An 18114-nucleotide genomic window follows, 5' to 3' on the forward strand; every position below is an offset into this window, starting at 1 on the left:
TCAAAGACTTGCGGTTCTGACCCAAGTAGCATCAGCAAGCATGAGTACATGTTTCACCTAAGGGAAGATAGGCCACTGTTCTCGTAACTACACTCAGAGACCTAACCCGCAGTTGTCACCTATGGCAAAACCAGCATAGAATCCTCCAGCAGGGAAAGTCTATAGCATTACTGGCACTGAGCCCAAGTCCGATCATGATGTGGTCACAAGTATTATTCCAATATCATCTATCTTCGCCTGTGTACTATTTGACACTAGTGCATCTCATTCACTCATTTGTGAGTCGTATCCTTGTTATTCCTAAGAAGTTGGAAAGCGAACTTGTTATTAGTACTCCTACCAAGTCTATTTTGAGATTAGATGAGGTAATAGAGTCTTGTCCAGTGACTATTGCCAGTAGAAGTTTGGAAGCCTGACTAGTGAAATTGGATATGAAGGACTTTGATGTGATACTCATAATGGATTGGCTAATGAAACATCAAGCCGTTATCTTATGTTCTGAAAGGAAAGTTCTTTTTCATCCCAAAGATGCCCATCCATTCGAATATCAAGGTAATCAAGGAAAGCTATGCAAGAAGATAGTTGTTGCAACTGTGAGAGTCAGAGAATTGACTAAAGATGTTGAACTACTTGCCTCTTCTATGGATGCACCGAAAGGTGGGAAACTGTTGTCAGATGTGAAAGTAGTTAGAGATTTTGCTGATGTTTTTTTGAAAGAATTGTTGGCTTTGCCCTCAAAAAGAATTAGAGTTCACCATTGATCTAATTCCAGGAGCAACTCTAGTTTCAAAAGCTCTGTATCGAATGGCTTCAACTGAGTTGAAGGAACTCCAAGTTCAGCTGAATGAGTTATTTGACAACGGGTTTATCCAACCTAGTGTTTCATCGTGGGTGCCCCGCTGTTTGTGAAGAAGAAGGACAGTAGTATGTGGTTGTACATAGATTATCATGAATTGAACAAGTTGATGATGAAAAACAAATATCCTCTTCCTAGGATTGATGACTTGTTTGATCAGTTAAAAGGTGCACCTGTGTTCTCAAAGATCGATTCGAGATATGGATACCATCAGTTGAGAGTGAAGTCCATTGATATCTCCAAGACAACGTTTAGGATAAGATATGGGCATTTTGAATTCAAAGTCTTGCCATTTGGTCTTATCAATGTGCCTGCAAAATTCATGGATCTGATGAATTGAGTATTTCAGGATGTTTTGGACAAATTTATCACAGTATTCATTGATGACATTCTAATATATTCAAAGAATGAGAAGGATCATACCGAGCACTTGAGTTTTGCCTTACAACGGCTGAGAGATATGAAGTTGTTTGCAAAACTCATCAAGTGTGAGTTTTGGTTGTCCAAGGTTCTTTTCCTGGGTCAAATTGTGTCAATTGAAGGCATTAAAGTTGTTCCTACGAAGGTGAAGGTGTTGGAAGATTGGGACAAACCTAAGATAGTCACAGAAATCAGAAGTTTTCCGGGTATGGTTGGTTACTATAGGTGCTTCATTGAGAATTTCTCTAGACTATCGGCTCCTATGAGGAAACTTACTAGGAAAGGAATTAATTTTGAATGGACTAAAGCCTGTGAAGAGAGTTTTCAAGAACTCAAGAAAAGGTTGACCAATGCTCCAGTGTTGACTATACCAGATGACTCTGGAGGTTTGATGGTGTACACAGATGCCTCTAAAGTTGGTTTGGGATGTGTTCTAATGTAGCATGGCAAGGTAGTGGCTTACGCATCTAGACAGTTGAAAATTTATAAGCATAACTACCCTACTCATGACTTGGAACTAGCAGCAGTGGTTTTTACTCTAAAAATATGGTGTCACTACTTGTATGGTGAAAAGATAGTGTTTGCAAAATAAAAATAACCCAAAGCGCACAGAATCGTGTAGCTAACAGGTCGACCTCAAGGAGATGTGCCACTTTAGAATTTAACCTCTAAATGATAATGCGAGAGTGCAATGATTTAAATTTGTTAACTAATTAATTAAACTAAATGAATGATCATAATCCATACATCTAATGCAATCAAATTGAGACTAAAGATAATACAAATATAACTAACACATAAATAAAAGGCAGAAAAAAAAAATGCAGAAAATAAATAACAAAGCAATAAAATGAAAAGGAAAACCTTAACCAAAGAGAGATACGACTGTAGGCATCTTTGATCAAGGACCCAGGGGGAGGGAGAACAATAATAAATGCTGAAAATAAATTGCAGAAAGTAAATAACAAAGCAATATAAAAGGAAAAAGGAAACCTTAACGAAAGAGAGGCACGACTGTAAGCATTTCTGACTAAGGACCCAAGGGAAGGGAGAATAATAAATAAATGCTGAAAGTAAATTGTAGAAAGTAAATAACAAAGCAATATAAAAGGAAAAAGGAAACCTTAACCAAAGAGAGGCACGACTGTAGGCATCTTTGATCAAGGACCCAGGGGAAGGGAGAACAATAAATAAATGCTGAAACTAATCCTAAATTAAGAATATGGAGGGGTAGATAGAAGTGGGAATGGAGGGGGGGGGGAGAGATAATTATTGAAGAATGTTACTTACTTTCATCTTTGAACTTCAAATAATGAAAAATTAAAAAAAAATAAAAAAAGAATTGAACAAACGATTCAAATCTCAACCAACCCTAACAACCAAATCTAGATCTAGAGTGATCTAGACCTGCAATTGCTAGACCCATAGAAAAACAAATCCTCAAACTTGAAATTGCATTATATAAAAAAGTAAACCTAAACATTCAATCTAGAAATTAAAATCTCACAAAAGCAATCAAAGAAAACTAGAGAAAGCTTAAATAAACTAAAGAGAAAAGAAAGAGTGCTTCTCCTAAGCTCTAAAAACACGTTCTCCCTTGATGGAGTATGCTCTCCTTTTATAGAGTTTACATGGGATATGAATCTTAACAGAATTTGAATCAAACTCAAAGTTCCTATTTAACTCAACCAATTAGGGTTTTGGCGTACTAATCGGACAGGCTTAGAGAGATCAAATGCACAATTCCATCGTTGGATTTGAGGATCAAGACATCGTGAAGCTCTCCTCCAAATATCAGCTCCATCGGACACCGGATGACCGTTCGATGAAGGGCTTGATTGAAATTGACCAAATACATTCAAAAACGGGATTTTTCCCTCTTCCTTCTCTGAATATAATTCTTTTTCCTCTTTTTCTTTCTTTGATCAAATCCCAAATAGGAAATAAGATATTGAAGTATGCAAGGAATCTTTTCTCCATTAGGACTCTCTCAATAATATCTCTGTAGATTTGATTGATAATTTATAATCTCAGCCGTAGATCAAAATTTGCTTATTTATCTCTAAAATATTTTGGAGTTGGCCCATAATCACATCTCTAGCCCATCATGCTCCAGATCAGGCCCATTTTCGCATTTGGGAATTTGAACGGACCTCTTGACGTGTAAAATTGCATGATTCATACCCAAAACTCCAAATATTTGCTTAAATCTTGAAAAATCCTAAAATCTGCAAAAACAACATAAAACCCTAGATAGCTCCACTCTAAGTATGTAAAATGCATGCTTTATGCCCTAAGATTTCACACATAAATGTGCTCATCAAATAGCGATATACACCAATCATAAGAGTCTCAAGTATTTCTTTACCCAGAAAGAATTGAATATGAGACAGGGTAGTTGGTTGGAACTGGTTAAGGATTATGATTGTGATATCCAATATCATCCAAGGAAAGCCAATGTGGTTGCAGACGCTTTAAGAAGAAAGAGTAATCGGCAGAGTGTGGATTTGGTTTCTCTGAGTAAGCTCTTTTTATTTTCCATAATTGAATTTAGGCTTGAGATTGTACCAGAAAGTTCTAAAGTTATCTAGCAGCTATGTCAATTCAACCGAGTCTAGGGGACGAACCATCTCTTTGTAGTCGACTGATCAGAATTGAAGAAAAAGACTGATCTAATTTCTTCAGATTCTAGAAAAGTGATAGAATCTCTTTAGCCTCCAATGGTGCTCTAGTTTTCAGAGAAAGAATTTGTGTTCCTATACTAGAAGACCTCAGGGCATAAATCTTAACTGATGCTCATCAATCTAACTTCACCATTCATCCAGGTAGTACGAAGATGCATCAGGATATGAAAGAATATTTCCGGTGGCCTGGAATGAAAAATGTCGTAGAAGATTTTGTTGCCAAGTGTGGAACCTGTCAATGGGTGAAAGTTGTCAGGCAACCATCATTTGGTCTTTTGTAGCCCCTTCCCATACTTAGTTAGAAATGGGAAGATATCGCCATGGATTTTGTTATAGGTCTACCCCGAACAAGTAAAGAAAATGACATGGTGTGGGTGGTAGTGGACCGACTGACTAAATCGACTTACTTTATACCAATGAAGATCATCTATACCATGGACATATTAGAGAGATTGTATGTTGACAATGTGGTGAGACTACATGGTGTGCCAACCATCATTGTATCTAACAGAGATCCGAGGTTCACCTCTTGATTTTGGAACAATTTACAAAAAAACTCTGGGAATAAAGTTGAATCTAAGCACAACCCATCATCCTCAGACAGACAATCAAAAAGAACCATTCAGCTTTTGGAAGATATGCTTCGAGCATGTGTTGTCAATAAGGGTGGTAACTGGGATGACCACTTAGCTCTAATGGAGTTTGCCTACGTCAACAGTTACCAGTCGACAATTGGAATGACCCCTTTTAAAGCTCTGTATGGATGGACTTGCAAGACTCCTCTTTATTGTGATGAAGTTGGGGAAAGGCGTGTCCTTGACGCTAATCTAATTGAGACCACAGGTTTTATGGTTGATATGATTAAAGAAAGAATCAAGGTTGCTCAATCTCATAAAAAATCCTATGCTGATAAAAGAAGGTCAAACTTGAAATTTCAGGTTGGAAAGCGGGCTTTCTTGAAGGTGTCACCTATGAAGGGTGTTATGAGATTTTATATTATAGGGAAGCTCAGCCCTAGATATATTGGACCCTTTAAGATTACTGAAAAGGTTGGATCAGTTTCCTACAGGTTGGCCCTTCCTCCGTCTCTAGCTGGTGTGCAAGATGTATTCTATGTTTTTATGATAAGGCAGTGCATAGCAAACTCAAAAGAATTGCTACAGAAAGAACCTGAAGGTTTAAGTGCGGACTCAACTTATGAAGAAGAATCTGATGAAATTTTGGACCAAAAGGACAAGTAGCCAAGGAACTAGACTATACCTCTCATGACGATCAGATAGAAGAATCACTTTATTGAAGAAGCATCTTGGAAAAAAGAATATGAAATGCGAGTCAATTACCCCTATATTTTGAGACACACAGGTACACTGCAAACTTTGAGGACGAAATTTCTTGTTAGGAGGAGAGGATGTAATAATCCCAATAATTCTAACCTGGGATCCGTATTGCAGGGTCGGAGTATCGAAGTTCTAGCTGGAAGAAGTTGTGGGCTATTTGGATTGAAGGCCACCATCCATACCTTGAGCCCATGGATTTGGATACTGCTAATGAAGAACCTGCCTTATTGGGAACCTGAAGAAGATCCAATGAAAACCCTGATGGATTAGGAAGATGGATTTTTTACTTGAGTCAAGTCGAGTTTGATGATGTTCGAGATCAAAGTAAGAACCCCCCATGTGAAACCCAGCCCTAACCCTGACCTGGAAACCCTGTTGTTTGTAGGTCCAGCAACCCGAAGTAAGGCAAGAAGTCAGCTTTGGGCCATTTCAGTTGAAGACTTGATGGCTGGAGTGGAATCCTTGAGTGTGGATGTCAGTGTCCCTTCTATGGAAACTGCACACTGATGAAGATTGGATTAGTTGATGGACTTGGAGTGCTCTCTGTATTGGTTCGAAGGCATTTCTACCAACTAGGTATGTCACTTTAGGTGTGTGCAAAACCCCTTGATGTTTGGACTTGATCTGAGCCTTCAATTCCCTGTGTTGAAGTTGTTGTCTTGATTGGTCGACTCATTGGTCGACTGGATCAGTCGACCAATCAATCGACCAATTGATTCTGTTTTTGAAATTTAAATCGTGGCTACTCTATTTAAGTCTAATCTCGGGAATACTCCACCTCATCTACCTCCTAAGCCTCCGGAATGAGTTAGAACCCTATTCTAATCGATTCCCTTGCATCCTTGGTTGATATCTCGCAAGAACTCAAGCAATCTTCATCCTCCTGCATCAAAGGTATGTGTATGATCTCTTTCCTCTTTATCTCTGATTTTTCTTTTCTTGAATCTATTCTTGATTGAGATCAGGAAGATGATGTTGCATTCTTGCAACCGTCTATTCCATGATCTCATCATGTTCCTTGAGATCTATGATCATCATCATGATCTCAACCCTTGCCAGTTGAATCCTAGAAACCCTAACCTTGTATGGTCATCTGGAGAACCCTTGATAATTCCCCATGAGAGGGAAACCTCTTGGGTAAAATTTATATGACCCTAAACTTTATCATTGAATGATTCTTCTTGTTAGTTTTGACGATCAATTTACCTCCCTTCATCCGGAACTCTCAACCTTTTCATGGGAGCCAAAAAGGGTGAAACCCTAATTTCTTGGGTAAAATCAAGAACCCTTATTTTGATCATGTTAGAAGACTCTCACTTTATTTTCTTTACTAGAATTGTAACTTGTTAATCTTTAATTCCTTACCCTTGATCATATTATATTTTTCTTCATAATCTATGTTTAACCTAATTAGGTTAACTTTCTGGTTCCTGAGTTGTGACCTGGAAACTTGATTTGATAATGGTTTGTTGTCCTCTATAGACTTAGATGTTTCCATTAAAGTTTCCCCCTTATTTTTTACCCTTTTGAACCATCAAATTCGGATTCATATTCTAAAAATTCTGATTTTTGAAGGCTACTGTCTCTGTTGGTCGACTCATTGGTCGACTGGGGCAGTAGACCAATCAGTCGACCAATGGGTACAGCAACCCCATTCTTGGTCTGTTTTGATTGAATTGTGATCTTTCCTTCTATGTATCTTTCCTAACTCATAGTATACACTTGTTTAAGACTCTTTTATCAGGTTTAGTCAAGGTCTTACTTGATTCTCTAAGTTCCTTTACGAATTAGAAGGTAAGGACAGTTATCTCCTTAATTACATAGATTGCATACTCTCTGGTTTCTACTTTACGAAACTATGAGTTGTTTACTGTTTGTACACTTTATATTCTGATGTACTACTTTGAGAACAGTAGCTCTTTATCATGTTTCTCTTATTACTTAGACTTATGTGAGATTGCTTATTACTATATTGTTTTATGATTTGATCATGACTTTACATTTTCTTTTATATAATGAGTTGCTGATTGTATATGTCATGACGGATCTAAGACTGTGTTTGCTTAAGTTTGGTTTGGGATTGGGAGGTGTCCTTTTGAAACTTCTGTCCTTGGACATTATAGGAAATAGTATGGGATGTTTCCGGGGTTACCCATCGACACTTTCCCGAATCATTGGTTGTCATACCTAGGGATGTCTAGCAGTGTTTGGTTAGGTTGTACCCCTGTTATATCAGACCCGATTCGGAAGGGTATTGAGACCGAATGACCTGTGGTAGCAATGGGGATTCGTGGGCACTCAAGACCGTTAACCAATCCGTGAGAGGACATGGATCACATTGTGGATACTCGAAAGAATCCATTTATCAGTAGGGTTGCATATGGTTAGACTTGGGCTCATGGGCGCTCAAGACCGGTAACCAACCCGTGAGAGGACGTGAGAGCTTCCCGTTTACCATATGTGGATTACCTATAGGGTTGATGAGTCCGTAGTCAGGGACTATTAGGACTCTAGTGGAAAGGATACCGGAAAGGATCGCCAGGGGCGAGGAATGGAAGTATCTGGACCTGAGTTGATGTAACTGAGTAGATGACTTGCATTGGGCTAGTCTTTTCCCTGACATGCGCCGGTACTTATGCCAAATGGTTGTGAGAGAGTGTGTTGACTTAACCCACTGCCATGGTTTGTCCTGAGGGATACCGGACCCACTACCAAAAGGCGTTGTGTGTTTGACCTACCCAAAGAAGTACGGTGCTATGACTTAAAGCATGTCTGCTATAGAGACCAGCATACATAGAGTTTAGATGCATACATACATTACTTGTTTCATATTGCATTGCATCTTGTTATGGTTTGCTTCCATGTTATTTATGTTGTTATGGATTAACTACCTTACTGAGTTTCTTCGAAACTCATTCCTTTTGTACATTGTTTTTGTTAGACTATTCTACAGGTACTGATTACTATGGCGAACAATACGATGAATCACAAGCCGATGAAGCGTACTACACGCAAGGTGTTGGCCACAATCAAGATTACTCTGATGATCCCTTAGTTGATCAAGTTGCGTACTACGATTAAAGACAACGTGGAGGTGGAATGTCTCAAATGGATTGATGAAGTCCACTATTTTGAAGACGTTATCTATAGAATAGAAAACCCTGATGTTTAGTTATTTCTCTTAGTTCCTTTGATTTAGTTGTTATTTCTTTTAGACTTATATTCTGCGTTCCGCTGTATTTTGTGGAGTGAGTTTCCGCCTCACTCTACTTCTTTTGATGTGATTACATCTGGTATCATATTTTTGCACTCTGATTATATTGATTATTCATTTCTTGACTTTAATCTTTTGTTTATAATATTTTAAAAAACCGTGATTATTTCCTGTTTATGATTATGTTATTGTATATGTGGGAGGATGATTTCCTCGATACTTGATCTTCAGGGCTGTGGATCACACTCTCGGGTATGCCAGTTAGGGTACCGGCTGGGAGGATGTGACACCCCACATGTTGGTTTAAGTTAATTTGGTGTTGGGGATCAACCGGATAAGCAAACCATCCAAGTACTGAAAAGTACTAGGAGCGGTTGCTAAGGCGGTTGATTGACCTAACCAACTGCCCCAAGCGACCGACCTGTCTGGTTGCGAGATTTAAACCCTGTTTTGCCCAACCCTAATTCATGGAGGCTGTTGTGGATGGTTGGGAGACTGTGTACACGTGGTTGGTGGTGAAGAACCCTCGAATCAAAAAGATGGCTTGCATCTCGCTTGGGCTTTTAGATCTTATAGATGTTAGTTAAGCACACTCTCTTCTTACTTGAATTCTTTATTGTTAGAGAGTTGTTCCTCCCTCCTCTAAAATTATGTAGTGGTGAGTTGGGGTGCTTAGAATCCTTCCCATCAATGATCATGACTAGATTACGTCTGAAGATGGACTTCTATATTCGGATCAAGGGTTGATTTTGTCGAATAAGATGAAGTAGATTGTAGATCTTCTTTTCTGTAATTTGAAGTGTGATAACCTCTTTGGAGTTCTAAAGATGAAATTCTATTTGAATCATCCCAAAATCAGATCGAAGATGGGTGATCAAAAGTCTGAATTTTGGACTTAGAATTCTACCCAAGAAGGGGGCTATTGATTGGCCCAACCAACCGCCCTAAGTGACCTTCTTGGTCATAGTGGCCATGTCAGTTTGATTTTTGCCCCATTTTTATCTTAGACTTTAATGAAACTTCTTGACCCTAATCTATGTGATCTCTAAGGTCTACTAGAGTAGTTACTTGTGAGGTTTAATATGTTTCTCAGTAGTTTTTTCGCTTAGACACATAAGGTTACAATTGCATATATGATTTGACATATGATATGATAAACTGTCTATCACTTTGAACGTGTATGTAGTCATATAACCTATTGTAATAGTAGTTAAATATGATTACATGCTGAGAACATGTTGTGGATGATGTTAGATATATTTGATTTATTATTGGTTATGGATGATGTGTTTAGTGTGACTATGATTGAGGGTTATCCATGTTGGGTATTCCTAGCTTGGGATATCAAGGACTGTAGTATGGAACAGTGTTCTATGATGTCCCTAGCACTATCATGGTTGCTGGATTACATACCTAGGAGGTCTAGACTACATGGTTAGATACCCTTACACATTATAGTACCCTTTTGGCAGAGGTATTGAAGCCAAATGACCCGTGATAACAGTGACGTGACTCTATTTCATCCTACAATGGTAGCCAGTCTGTGTAGAGACTTAGTGGTTCACTATTGATCATGAAATGGTAGTGTTGCATATTATAGGGTTGGGCTCATGGGCACCCAATAAGCAACTTGGGAGTTGTGAGGGGACGTGAGAGCATCTGCCCTAACAATATGTGGATGACCATAGGGTGAGCGAATGGAGTCCAACAGAGGTAATCAATCCATGACGATTCTCATTCCTAGATGGAGAAGGATACTAAACCGAGTTGGTTGGTGACATAAGGGAGTTATCTGGACCACATGTAGTATATCACTATAGGACCTTGCATTGGGTTAGAATCCCTAACATGCACCAGTACTCATGCCAATGGTTGTGGTGAGAGAGTGTGGATCTATACCCCAACCATGGTTGATTGATGAGGACTGTACCATTTGCCCGGGATCCCAATAGAGGTAGCCAGTTTGTGAGGGATCAAAGTGACCAAACCTACCTAAAGGAGGGCTAGAGTTATATCTTAAAGCACGTCTGCCTTATTAGAGACTTGCATGTTTAGCTGCTAGATGCATCCATACTATTACATATCATCTTTTCATTATTATTATTGTCATGTTTATGATATTGATATGTATATGGGATTGTTGCCTTATTGAGTTCGTCAAAACTCATCATTTGTGAATTATCTCTACTTTCTTTGGATAACTATACAGATGTGGGGGAAGTTTTGACGCCTAAGAGAACCCCAAGGAAGAGACTTTGGAGACATCAATGGGAAGTGGTGTTGCACAACACGAAGCCTCCTGGGGGTGCATGCAGTGTGCTTATAGCCCCTATTGATGGGATCCAGGTGGTTCGCCACTTGGATAGATCAATGAGAGAGGGTTTCATGACTCCTTTTATCGAGAGATTAGAAGAGAAAAGTGCCAGCCCTGAGAAAGACCAAATTAATGATTAGACTTTGAGATTCTCTCTGTCACGCCCTCCCAGCCGGTACCCTATCTGGCATACCCGAGAGTGTGATCCACAGCCCGAAGATCAGGTATCGAGTGATCAACCTCCCACATAAACAATAACATAATCATGAACAACCATAACAAGAGTGCGGAAGATAAATCATAGATCCAATAATGAAAGAATGAATCATAAACGAAACGGAATAATAGATATAATCAGAGTGTCAAACAGATAAGTAAAGTGAAGCAAAAATCCCACTTTACATCCAGCGGAAAAGTAGCTCGAAAGAATAAACTAGATAAAAGCTAATCCCAGTAGCAAGTACATTGGGTAACTAAATTATTCTCCACTTTGTAGACGACATCCTTGTAGGTGTAGATCTCATAGATAGCACAAGGACGCTTCCACTCAATGGTCGGACTAAGCATCGTACGAAGCATAACCACCCGTGGAATCTTCAGAGTAATTGTGGTAACCGCAATCACCTTCCTGGAGATATGCCTCTTCGCCTTGCGCTTCTTCATAGGGACCGTCATAGTATTCCGTACTGCAGGATAGTCTAACAACATTGTACAATAAAGGAATGAGTTTCAAAGAAACTCGGAAGGCGATTAAAATCCATAATAACATAAATGGCAGAATTCAGAACAAACATAAATGCAATATGATATGAGACAAACAATGAATGAATGATTCTAACTCTATGTATGCTTGGTCTCTATTGGCGAGACATGCTTTAAGTCATAGCACCGTACTTCTTTAGGAAAGTCCACTCACATCCTCAACCATTTAAGATATCTTGGATTCCCTCCAACCATTTAAGATATCTCGGGCGACCGATTGGTAATGGGTCCTTCATCCCTCGGGACAAACCTTGGCGGGGGGTTAAGTCAACACACTCTCTCACAACCATTTGGTATAAGTACTGGCGCATGTCGGGGTAATACCTAGCCAAATGCAAGTCTTCTACTTGGTTACATCAAGTCGGATCCAGATACTTCCATTCCTCGTCCTCGACGATCCTTTCCGGTATCCTTCACACTAGAGTCCTCATAGTCCCCGACTACGGACTCACCAACCCTATTGATCATCCACATATGGTAAACGGGAAGCTCTCACGTCCTCTCACGGGTTGGTTACCGGTCTTAAGCGCCCGTGAGCCCAAGTCTAACCATATGCAACCCTACCAATAAATGGCCCCCACAATGTGATTCCTGTCCTCTCACGGGTTGGTTACCGGTCTTGAGCGCCCATGAATCCCCATTGCTACCACGGGTCGTTCGGTCTCAATACCCCTCCGATTAGGGTCGACATAACAGGACATCCTAGCCAAACACTACTAGACAATCCTATATATGTCATCCAACAGTTTAGGAAGGTGTCCAGAGGGCATCTCCGGAAACATCCCATAATATTCCCGTAGTAGTCCAAGGACAGAAATGTCAAAAGGACACCTCTCCTTTCCAAACCATACGTAAGCATACACATGCATCAATTCATATCATCACATATATGGTAACTCCATATATGGAAAGAAATCAATATTTACAATCATTTGTATAACATTGGTAAGTAAATCATACATGAATCAATTCAATATGAATAAGTAATGCTACTGTAATCAAAGTTATGCAACAGTAGAATATCATTGTAAGAATCTAATTTAGGAAACATATTAATGATATTCAAATATAGAAACTAGATTCATGCTATCTATGTAATTAAGGAAATAACCATCCTTACCTTTTATAACTCGCAAAGAATCCTAAGAAATCAAGTAAGATCTTGGCAAACTTGAGAAGAAGGTCCTAAACAAGTATATACAACATATTAGGAAAGATCCCTAACAGAAAATATAGCAAAGCATCCGAAAACAGACCAATTCTGGAGTTGCTGTACTCATTGGTCGAGTGGATTGGTCGAGTGGTCCAGTCGACCAATCGAGTCGACCAATGCGGACGATAGCTTAGAAAATCAGAGTTTTGAGATATGAAATCCGAATTTGGTGGTTCAAAAGGGTACTAATCAAGGGGTAGACTACATCAGTAGTATTCTAGCATATAGGGGACCTCAAAACACTAATCAAATCAAGGTATCAAGATCCAAATTAGGAAACAAAAAGTTACCATAAATAAATCAAACATGGATCTTGATGAATTTTGAAATAGAAAACAAGGACAAGAACAATAGGAGGATGGATCATTGCTTTCGGTAATGAAAACATGAAAACATGCATAGGTCTTCATAGAATAAGGCTTAGAAGCATAAATCTAAATAAGGAAATAAAACCTACCATATATGTACTATCATGCATCATGAAGAACACATAGTAAGGTAAAAGAGAACAACTAGAATTCTATGGATTATGGATCATAGAAAGAAAACACAACCATTAACCACTAACATGATCAATGAAAGAAGATCCAAAGAGATCAGAATTCAGATTAGGAAATTAACAGAGATTAAATCATGGTTTGATCATGAATCCTTCAAAAGCTTGCAATGATCATGGTTAAGATCATTGTTCTAGCCTTAAATCCTTAGGATGATCATGAGAACATGTTCAGAGATGTTTGCAACAGAGGATGCAGCATCTCTTCTACTGTCTCAACTCAAAAGGAAAGAAAAACAAAGATGTAGGAGAAGAAGAGAGAGTAGACATACCTTTTGATGCAAAAAGAAGAGTTCCGAAGAAGATCCGCCAAGAAAACTCCAAGGATGCAAGAGAGATGACTTGCAGAGGTCTTTGGTTCGTTCCAGAGGGTTTGGAGGCAGCAAATACGAAGTGGACTCGAGGTTAGACTTAAATAGAGCAAGAATCAACCTAATTGCCAAAGACAAGCACCCATTGGTCGAGTGGATTGGTCGATCGGCCCGATCGACCAATCGGTCGACCAATGCAGACAAACAAGGCCAAAACAGGGAATTGAAGGCCCAGATCAAATCCAAACCTAAAGGGGTTTTGCACACAAGTCAAGTGACTTACCTAGTAGGTAGAAATGCCTTCAAACCAAGATAGAGAGCACTCCAAGTCCATCAACTAATTAGATCTTCATCGGGATTCTGTTTCCATAAATAGAACCTCATCATCAACCTTCATGGATTCAAAGCCGACACCAAGTCCTCTACTCGGGATGGCCCAAAGCTGACTTCTTACTTTACTTCGGGTCATCGGACCTACAAATAACAAGGTTTCCGGGTCAAGGTTAGGGCTGGGTTTCACATTCTCCCCCCTTAAAGAAATTTCGTCCCCGAAATTGAAAGCGTACACTGTGCTTCCAAAGAGGTAAGGAAACTTCTCCTTCATGTCTTCTTCCTTCTCCCAAGAAGCTTCTTCAGGGGTATGGTTCTTCCACCGAATCTTCACCAAAGGAATGGCGCGATTCCGTTGTACTGCTTGTCCTTCCTATCCAGGATTTCGGCCGGTTCTTCATCATAGGTCAAATCAGCACTAAGTCCTTCAGGTGCTTGCTGCAAAATGTGTTCCGGATTCTCTATGTATTTTCGGAGCATCGAAATATGAAACACATTGTGCACACCAGCAAGAGGCGGAGGTAATGCTAATCGATACGCAACAGGTCCAACCTTTTCCAAAATCTCGAAAGGTCCAATGTAACGAGGGCTAAGCTTACCCTTAACATTGAATCTCATCACACCCTTCATTGGTGAGACCTTCAGAAAAACTTTCTCTCCAACTTGAAATTCCAAATCGGTCCTTCTCTTATCAGCATAAGATTTCTCTGTCTCGAGGCGGACTTAATCCTTTCTCTTATCATATCTACCATAGCACTTGTAGCTTCAATCATCTCAGGACCTAAGACTTTTCTTTCACCTGTCTCAGTCCAGTACAAAGGTGTCCTACAAGTACTACCATACAAAGCCCTGAATGGAGCCATGCCTATTGTTGCTTGATAACTGTTGTTATAGGCAAACTCAACCAAAGCTAGGTGTTCATCCCAATTACCACCCATATCCACCACGCAAGATCTCGAGCATGTCTTCCAATGTCTGAATTGTCCGCTCGATTGTCCATCGACCGTGGATGATGAGCTGTACTCAAGTTCAATTGGGTTCCCAAGGCCTTCTGCAAACTGTTCCAAAACCTTGAGGTGAACCTAGGATCACGATCCGAAACAATACTCAAAGGCACACCATGCAGACGAACCACATTATCCACATAAAGCCCGGCTAGCTTATCCCAGTATGAGTGATCTTCATAGGAATGAAATGGGCTGATTTGGTCAACCTATCAACAATCACCCACACAAGTGTCATTGCCTTTACTTGTCCGAGGCAAGCTAGTCACAAAGTCCATGGAGATATCTTCCCACTTCCAACTAGGAATAGGAAGGGGTTGAAGTAATCCAGATGGAGGTTGTCGGACGGCTTTCACACGTTGGCAAGTCTCACACTTGGCAACAAAATCGTCAACATCCGCCTTTAGACCAATCCACCAAAAATGTTCCTTCAAGTCCTTGTACATCTTGGTGCTTCCCGGGTGTACAAGAAAGACCGACCTGGTGTGCTTCCTTCAATATTTCATTCTTAACTTCATCGCTTGTGTGCACACACAGTCTTCCTCTAAACAACAAAGCACCATCCATGGATATACCAAAGTCGGGATCCGACTCAGGATTCGAAGAAATCTTCTCAACTTTGGTCAAAAACTCCTGATCAGAACTCTGCAGAGCAACAATCTTATCTCTAAGACCAGATCTTGCCGTCATGGCGAAAGAATAAAATCAGAATTCTCGGGGACGATTTCCAAACCAAAACTCTCAATAGAAGACCACAATGGTAAACTCAAAGCATTTAAATCCAAAGTCTTCTTCTGGTTCTTCCTACTAAGAGCATCGGCAACAACATTTGCTTTCCCAGGATGATACTGAATATCACAATCATAATCGGAGACGAGTTCCAACCATCTCCTTTGTCTCATGTTCAACTCCTTTTGGGTAAAGAAGTATTTCAAACTCTTATGATCCGTGAAAATGGCAATCTTCTCACCGTAAAGATAATGTCTCCAAATCTTCAAAGCAAAGACAACGGCGGCAAGTTCTAGATCGTGAGTGGGGTAATTCCGCTCATAATCCTTCAATTGCCGAGAAGCATAGGCTACGACCTTGCCATGTTGCATCAGTACACAACCCAAACCAATCTTTGACGCATCGGTATAAACCGTCATACCACCGGAACTATCGAGGTATAGTCAAAACCGGGGCACTTGTCAATCTATCTTTCAACTCTTGGAAATTCTTCTCAAAGCGTCGGACCAAACAAACTTCTCTTCTTTCCTGGTCAACTTAGTCATAGGAGCAGCCAACCGAGAAAAGTTCTCAATAAACCTTCGGTAGTAACCCGCCAATCCAAGAAAACTTCTTATTTCCGTTCATCGACTTCGGTCTCTCCCAATCAGCCACAGACTTGGACCTTTTCAGGATCGACACGAATACCTTCGGCTGAAACTACATGACCAAGGAAAACCACTCTCTTAAGCCGGAAATCACACTTGCTAAACTTAGCAAACAACTTCTTTTCCCGCAACCTTTGCAAAGTGAAACTTAGATGACTCGCATGCTCTTCTTCGCTCTTCGAATAGATCAAGATGTCATCAATGAAAACAATCACAAACTTATCAAGCACATCATGAAATACTCGGTTCATGAGGTCCATGAACACCGCGCAGAGCATTGGTCAATCCGAAAGGCATGACTCTAAACTCGTAGTGACCATACCGCGTTCGGAAAGCTGTCTTGAAGATATCACTAGACTTCACTTTCAATTGGTGATATCCGGACCTTAAGTCAATCTTCGAGAACACAACTGCACCCTTCAACTGATCGAAGAGATCATCGATTCTGGGCAGTGGATATCTATTCTTGATAGTCAACTTATTCAACTCACGGTAGTCGATGCACAAGCGCATACTACCGTCTTTCTTCTTGACGAACAAGACCGGAGCTCCCCAAGGTGACACACTAGGCTGTACGAAACCTCTATCAATGAGCTCATTCAACTGATTTTGCAACTCTTTCAACTCAGTAGGAGCCATCCTATACGGAGCTTTAGATACCGGAGCGGCACCAGGGACGAGATCAATAGAGAATTCGACATCTCTGTCCGGAGGCACTCTGATAGATCATCAGGGAAGACATCAACAAAGTCGCGAGACAACTCGACTTCGTCGACTCTTTTCTCCACTATACCCTTGCCTTCGGATGAAGCATCATCCACTAGGGCATAGACTTGCATCAGTGCAGACAGACACCTTCTTACAAACCCTTCTCTTTTCACCTTGAAATTCAAAGACCGGACTTCCACAAATATGGAACTGAATCTTCTTTGAGGAACAAAGGAACACAGCTTTGTGGGCTGTCGACCAATCAATTCCCAAAATAACATCGAAGTCCTTCATGTCAAGAATCACAAAATTGGCTTCCAAGTTCTTCTCACCAATCAACACAGGACATTTAGATAACCCCTTATCTAGTTTCACAACAGGACCAGTAGGTGTACTAATCAATAAACAACTAGACAACTTCTCGGGGATTAGGTTAGTCTTCTTGATGAATGCGAGATGACATGAACGAATGAGATGCACCCGTATCAAATAAGACAAATGCGAAATAGAAGCGACTAACAATGTACCTGTAATCACATCATGGCTTGGATCCTGCTCGATCTTGGAAATACTCGAAAACTCTACAGAGGGAGGAGCAGGAGCACTCTTCACCACCGGGGCAGGCTGTCTGGGCAGGCCGCTTCGGACAGCACGAGCAAAATGACCAGCTTGCTTGCAAGAGAAGCAAACAGGATTGCTGGATCCAACAGGGGTGGCTGCAACAGAGGGCTTCTGAACAAAAGGCCTTGCACTCGCACTTGCACTTGCATTTGCTGGTAGTCGGTTTCCGCCATCCGTTTAAACCGGCCGGGCTGCTGAAAACCCGTGTTCGACCTACACTCTTAGCCCGAAAGGTAGGAGTGGGGTAGGGTGTAGGTCTCACATAACGACGGTCATTGCGATCCACCGGACCAGAATTCCTTGATCGCCAAGGCTTCCGCACACGAGCACTTTCCTTCTCTCGTTTCTTCCAACTTCTTCGAGTTCTCGCACCACTTGAGCATAGCTCACTATAGGCTGGACTGTGAG

General features: G+C 40.5%; 1 pseudogene; it reads left to right on the top strand.

Moving 5' to 3' along the window:
- Positions 1-458: 458 nt before the first annotated feature.
- On the top strand, positions 459-5201 carry LOC149012213 (uncharacterized; annotated as a pseudogene).
- Positions 5202-18114: the final 12913 nt, after the last annotated feature.

This window comes from Hakea prostrata, chromosome 6, assembly GCF_041222555.1.
Source record: "Hakea prostrata isolate BN-2017 chromosome 6, UWA_Hpros_2, whole genome shotgun sequence".
Classification (NCBI taxonomy): Eukaryota; Viridiplantae; Streptophyta; class Magnoliopsida; order Proteales; family Proteaceae; genus Hakea; species Hakea prostrata.